This window comes from Maylandia zebra, linkage group LG7 (assembly GCF_041146795.1).
Source record: "Maylandia zebra isolate NMK-2024a linkage group LG7, Mzebra_GT3a, whole genome shotgun sequence".
Lineage (NCBI taxonomy): Eukaryota > Metazoa > Chordata > Actinopteri > Cichliformes > Cichlidae > Maylandia > Maylandia zebra.
This window is the reverse complement of record NC_135173.1, coordinates 63,163,213-63,170,849: the sequence shown is the minus strand read 5'-3', so window position 1 is coordinate 63,170,849 and position 7,637 is coordinate 63,163,213.

Genomic DNA, 7,637 nt, shown 5'->3' with positions numbered 1-7,637 from the left:
TGGGCTTCTCTTGTATAAAGTTAGTTGAAATGTCATTTGTAACCTCTTGGCCTCAAGGCCAAGCAGCAAAATCTGTTATCTCAGCTCTCTTGGAGAGGCATTCATCATTGTGTCATGATGTCTTTAATAAGGATAGAACACTGTAGAGTGCAGGCACACACACACACACACACATACACACATACACACACACACACACACACACACACACACACACACACACACACACACCATCAGCACCACCAAAGCACTGACAAGTGATCACTGATCGTATCACTGCACAGATAAAAGAAGATCAAACAGGTACGATCAGACTCAATGAAACATAATTACGACAGACAGTGTGTTTGTGTGTTTTACCCAGTATGTATGGAACTATACATGTGTAGTGGAAATATACAGCAGGGCAGCACGGTGGCACGGTGGTTAGCACTGTTGCTGCACAGCAAGAAGGTCCTGAGTTCAATTCCACCATCAGGCCGGGGTCTTTCTGTGTGGAGTTTGCATGTTCTCCCCGTGTTTGCGTGGGTTCTCTCCGGGTACTCCGGCTTCCTCCCACCGTCCAAAGACATGCAGTTTGTGGGGATAGGTTAATTGGATAATCCAAATTGCCACTAGGTGTGAATGTGAGTGTGAATGGTTGTCTGTCCTTGTGTGTTGGCCCTGCGACAGACTGGCGACCTGTCCAGGGTGTACCCCGCCTCTCGCCCTATGACAGCTGGGATGGGCTCCAGCACCCCCCACGACCCTGAAAAGGATAAGCGGTAGCGAATGGATGGATGGATGGATGTACTTTCTGAGGCTGTTTTCCACTGATGCTGCACTACAGAGAACATCACATTAAGAAAAATAATGATTTTGTGTAATGCTAAAGTGATTTCTGCATCTCCTTCATTGTGGGACAGCGTCAGGCTTAAATGCTTTGATTGAATATCATGTATAAATGCATCAGTTTTGAAGTTTACAACCTTTACAAGCTTACAGATTTTGTAAGGCATTCTTCCCCAGCCTCATTTGTGGCACCAATGTTGCTTTTTGTTGGGATACCCATCCATTATCTGTTCTAACCCAGAATTTCCCAAATATGAGATAAAGCATTTCTCCTCTTGCAGCAGATAGTACCTGATACTGTTGCGGTTGTTACTGTTGTTTTTTTGTTTTGTTTTTTTTGGGGGGGGGGCATCAACTGATGCACCGAAACACCCTCTTTTATGAGGGCACCACTTAGGCTCAAGCAAAAAGTCTGGGTTAAAATAAATACCTAATAACCAATCATGATACCTATTATCTCTGGTTTTGCCAGGTCTGCTAAAGAAAGCTGCACCGAACATGCTTTGTAGCACAAAATTGCTTTCATGTTAGTTGACATGTATTTGGTTCTTTTTTATTGTGGTTTGTGTTTTTTGGACAACAATCAGATGGTCTATTTGCTGAATGTAGACATCGTGTGACACCCACCGTGTATCAGAACCAAGCTGACCAGGTTGAGGTGTATTATTTGTATTAATGTTCACCAAAGGAGGGGTCTTAATTGTAGACTTTGACTATTTACCTCCTTAAATGTATTCTTGACTTTTATTTATTTTAGAGCTCTGTCATTATCTGCTTTAGCTTTCTTTCATGGTCTTCCAGGCCATTAATCAGTTGTCCAAACTGCAGGTATATTTGCAAGAGAATCATTAAATATATCAGTCAGGGCATTGAAATCCCACCACAGCAAACTTTAAGGAGAACGTCAAAAAAAAAAACCTAAACCTGCAGCAGTGGATGTAGCTACAGTCTGTGGACATAAGCAAATGATCATTTGCATGTAGATTAATTCGACAAATATTTCAAGCAATGTCCACTGTTGTGATTAGTCGTATGCATAATACAAACTGCAGCGCAGGATTCTGACTGATTGGTTTCATAAATAGGATTGAAAGAAAATAAAATGGAAATTGTTTGGAGATGACTGCCTGTCCAAAAGCAAACAAGTTTGAATTCATGATATTCATGTGGAATTGTGGAAGATGATGATAGGCCAGTGACATACCAGTCTGTTCTACCAGAAACAGGGACACACACAGTCCTATATTAGAGTCTGCTTCTTTTCTCTCACTTCTCACTGGATTGCAGCAGTTTGGGCCCAGTGAAAATCACTGCTCTGAAACGGCTGATGGCTATGCAACAGTGTGTCTGCCAACAAATTATAGGGGCTGAACATCTATTATAAGATGTCAATCAGCCACACTTATTCAAAAACATTTTAATGTCTGAAAAGTAATTTCCACATGCTCATGTTAAATCATTCATGACAAATGGTGAAGATAAAACGGCGTGAAAGAACATATATGGAGATGACTTTCATGCGGACCCCATGCGTGGACATCTCTGTTCCGTTTCCAAACCCTCGGCGCCCTGACACTCACCACAAATATCTGGTTCTGTCAATCAAATTTAACAAGCTATAGATGGAGGAAGCAGTGATGGGGTGGAGGAAGGTGGGGGAGGAAATGTGCTGGTGACTGCCCTCAAAACGAGAGGAAAAAGGAAAAAGACCAAGAAACAGATTCAAAGGAGTGACTTAAAGTAACCACAGGCTAGAGAAGCACGTAATGACTCGGGCTTATATTCATCCTGTGTTTACCCAGCCAAAGGCTTCACCTCAGGTTGCCCAAGCCTTCTGATGGCCAATTAATGACTGCCGTGAGAAAAATACAACATAGTTAAGTCTTTTAATTGTGTTGGAATAGATGTTGAGAGTGGGCATGAAAAAATAATAACTTAGTTCACAGAATTAATAAGAACAAAAATCTCTTTCAAATGTAGATTGAACAGTATGAAATCCACAACACTACTGCCAGATAGAATAATTGAGATGGCATTTGGAGACGGAGCAAGTGATCAACTTTCAGTTCTTTCTGCTGCCCCTTTACCTGCAACCAATTTATTTTTCTATCAAATTACTACTGACTGCATGCAATTATTTGTGTTTCTGTTCTGCCTCACCAGCCTGGTCCATTGATCTTGGGTTGAGCTGTTCATACTTTAATTTTGTCAAGACAAAACAAAGCTAGCAAACAGTCATGCGTTGTTGTGATCATTTGTATTCAGGGCCTCAGAGGTTCAGTCCATAATGGGTTTGCTTAGTCATCATTATCACTGCTAGCTTTAAAAGTTTGGACCAATTGTTTGTTTTTTTTCTTGGATAAATTAATTTCCTACCAGCTGCAGATTTAGTGAATGGTGCTATTCATTAAATGTTACAATGCTAACAATGTAACAATGTAAAAGGCTGAATTCAGTGAACATTATGGATCCAGTTTCCTAGAATTTAGCCACACTCTAAGCCCTCCAAAACATATCCCGCCTCATCTCTTTTTTTAACACTTTAAAATCAAAACTTATTAAATCCATTAAATAGGGCTTGAATCTAGGTATTTAAACCAAAAAACTTACCATGGAAATGAGTTTATTGACCTTTAAAACCAGTGTAAAAATGGCTACTTTTTTTTATACAACTGGAATCATAGTCAATACAAAAATACAAATTTATGCACATACAGTGCTGTGAAAAAGGATTTGCTGCCATACATTTTTTTTAATCATAAAAATGATGATTATTATTGTATATTTGGGAAGCAATCCTACTTAGACTCCTCTGTGGTTATGGCAGGCCGTGTCTAAAGCCCTGTGATATTGGCACTTGCAGTGTGTTTCTGCAAAAAGTGGATCACCTCATTGACAAATCTCATTCATCATTTCTTTCTGTGCTGGGTCACTTTCGTCAGGACTGTTTCACTGGCCTTAGTGATTGCTGAACTCTGAATACAGCACAGCCGTGTCTGGAACATTGCTTTGACTTTTTCATTCACTGCTTCTGGTGAGCTTTCACATCATAACAAAAAGTCAGACAGCTGAATCGCAGGCCATAAAAATGTTCTTTTGCCCCCTTTGATAATTTTTTCTTCATCATTCTCCACTTCCCCTCTCATCCTCCTCCGTTTGACAGCCTCTCTTCCACTGTGTTCTTAATCTTTCTTTTCTTTAAAAATATTATATTGTTTTCAAAAGGCCATCTGTAGCCCCTTCAGCCAGACTAATGATCTTCTTTAGACGGCTCTTAGGCTGATTAGCAGCATGCCAAAAATACAATCAGGAGAAGAAAATACGCAGAATGCCATGAAACATCTTTTATCGAGTTGAGGTGAATTACTGAACTAATCATTTTATGATGATAACATTTAAGTTGAAATCACATTGTTTTATAAAATTAGTTAATATGATTTTCAGAAACTGTATCATGGAACAACATGTAGACTGTCATTCAATGAATTCAACACAAATCAATTTAACTTTAATGTGAGGTCCAAATCCAGCTGCCGACAACATCAGGAAAGAGCCAGTGAAGACCGAGAAGCACTAAATGCATAAGGAACAACTGAAACAGATGACGTGGTCCCTCGTGTGTGTGTGTGTGTGTGTTGAATTACCTCATCCCAGGAGTCGGTGTGGCCTTCTGAACTCTAGCTAATGCACCTGTTTGTCATTACACTTATCTGCTTTATGTAACCCCTGCTTTCTTCACCATTCATCACCAGATTGTTGAGTTGCTCAGCTGGTAGAATAGCCCAGACTGCTTTTTGTTTTCTAAAATTACATACCCAGCCTATCCTTCTTGTCAAGCAAGTGTTCTCGGTGGGTCTGGAAACCTATCTATCTTCTACCTTCTGAAGAGACTTACCTGAGAGCACAGCTAAACAAAGAATGTGGTTAAAACGAACAGTACCTGTGAGGTCAGCTAATCAGAGAAGGGGATTTTTGAAACTTTGGATACATAATAGCAGGCCTCTGGAGAAACTCACCTGTGAACTAAAGCTATCAATGCAATATTTTTATCATGTAGCGAGCAGGTAGTGGACCCAAATGCAGAACGCAGGACTTGGAAGTGGAACACATAATCAAGCCTTTATTGCTGGGTGTTTAAATAAGTGCAAAATGATCCATTGGAAAAGCTGACTGGGGGATATAAACTCCTAGGGAACACAGGGAAACTTGGGAAGCACAAGCAAGAGAAAAGACAGCAAACAGTAACTATGGGAACCACGGAGCAGACAAGCACACAGTAATGAGGGAGAACATGACAATGAGCAGAAGGTGACACAGACAATAAACAAGATAACGAGGGCAGTGGAAACAGGTAGGAATACAGCTGAGACTCAAAACAAGACAGAAGGAAAACTAAACAGAAAGTACATAAGATGAAGGACTAACAAAATAAAACAGGAAGTAACTAAGCACGAACTCACAGACAGACGAAAACATGATAAGAAATGGAAACAGATGGGAAGCTAACAAAAACGAGGGATGGAATGGAAATACAACCTTAACTGAAAATAGAACCCAGATAAATAAAACTAGAAACACAAACACAGAAGAAAACTAAAGATATCAAGAACAAAGGGAAAAACAGAGAAATTACAGCAAACATGACACAAACGGAAACAAGACAAAACAAAGAGATGGGATCAGAACTGACACGAGAACACAAGGGAGGCAAAAATACATAAAAAATAAAATGAACCACTGAATAGAAGCAGATGAGAAACAAGACCCAGGAATGTCAATATGAAGAGAAATCAGGAAATGCTGAAATTAGACAAATCTCTAAACACTGGGTTCTAAACTGCTAATTAAAGCTGTTAACCTTTTCCAGTACGTGAGTTTGAGTAACAGAACATAGTATACAGAGGACATACTCTTTTTTTCTTAGTGTTGCCCAAACACCATTCATTTACTTTTCATTATTAAATTTCCTGTGTGTGTTTGATGATCAGTGAAAACGTGCTCAGTGAGGCTCATAGGCACTGTATATGCTAAAGAAGAGGGATCAGATTTTCATGGCTATATTAGGACTATATGTGGTCCAAAAAGATGCTTATCTTGGGTTTAATTTGGTTAAAATATGACAGACTAGTAACTATGAAAGCAGCAAGTGCAGTGGACATGTGATATCAAGGTCTGGAAACGAAATAAGACTCAATTGAAGCAGTTGAAGCTTTGTTTTGTTCATCTGACTGTTAATTGTTAAAATGTTTCCCACCTGGATCAAACACAGTCTGGATATTTCTTCTGTTACAACACTGAGATTGAAGTGCAGAAGAAGCTCAAACTGTGCTTTTTATCTACAGTAACCTCCTAACCATAAATGCACTGCAGTATTTTCACTGCTTGGTTTTTTGTTTTGTTTTTTTACCTTCCTGAATTTTCTTCAATTCACCCCAAACCAAAATCTCGGACAATGACAAAAAAGCAAATCCTTTTGATGTTAAAGAGGCCTGCTGTTGCAGCTCAGGACCATAATGACTATTTCAGACTGCATTTGTGGCCAACATACTCGAGCATATTGAATTAACTTTTGATCTCTCTGCCATGTGCAATAATAGAATGAGTATAGAATGATTGAAGGTAAAAAATTAAGCTGTTCATCATGTGGGTCACTGCCTTTTTACCGTGGATTTGTCTACTGCAGGGTTCATCCAGAGGAATCTCACACGAATATATAACTGGAAAAGTTCATGACATCTTTTCTTGTTCCTGAAAACTGAAACCCTGAACAAACAGATCTCAGCTAAAAATAAAGTATACCTTACACACACACACACACACACACACACACACACACACACACGCTAGAATTGCTGTCCTGCACACATCTCACTTAAAACGAATGCCAGCTTGTAATTCTTTCTGCTCAGTCATGATTTTATTTTGTATATTTCCTGCAAGAATGCATATAAGGATTTTGCTACAAACAGCACATAATTGGTTTCAGGATTCAAGGTAATGTTTGTCGCAGTTCACTTAAAGGTTTCACAATCCATTGTTTTGGGAATAGCAGAAATTTCCTCCACCTGGTTTGGATCATTGCATGATGAATGGGCAGAAAAATTACTTGCAAAATCTTGTTATAAGACAGAAAACAAAAAAAAAAAAAAGGGGGGGGGGGGGACTGTTAGAATATCTCTGATGAACTGCTGTACTCTTGTAAACTCCTAGCACAACAAACTTTGTTCACCAAGTAGTTTTTTTCCCATCAATAATAAGTATTTCATTTTGTTTTGTTACTTTAACTGATCAAGCACACACATCCATACATATGCAATAATACTAAGTGCAATAATCCTTTCTGTCATCGTTGTATTTTTACTCAGTTGTATATAGTATTTGTATTTGTATTCTATTTTTATCTTATTGTATATTTATTTTATTTTATTCTACTGTATATAGTATTTTATTTTATTCTATTCTGTACAGTTGTGTACTGTATTTATTCTTATTGTATTCTAATTTTTGCCTCATAACTTTTGCACTGTCCACTTCCTGCTGTGACAAAACAAATTTCCCACGTGTGGGACTAATAAAGGTTATCTTATCTTATCTTATCTTATCTTATCTTACACGAGCGGAGCCAGGGACATCATCCTGAGCGTCTGATGCTTGAAAAGAATTCAGGAAAAGGCATGATAGCGTCACACAGTTGTTCCCGATTTGTTGACTGCACACCCATGATGTGACTCTCCTGTTCCAGCACATCCCAAAGGTGCTCTGTTGGATTGAGATCTGGTTACTATCCATCCATCCATCCATTCGCT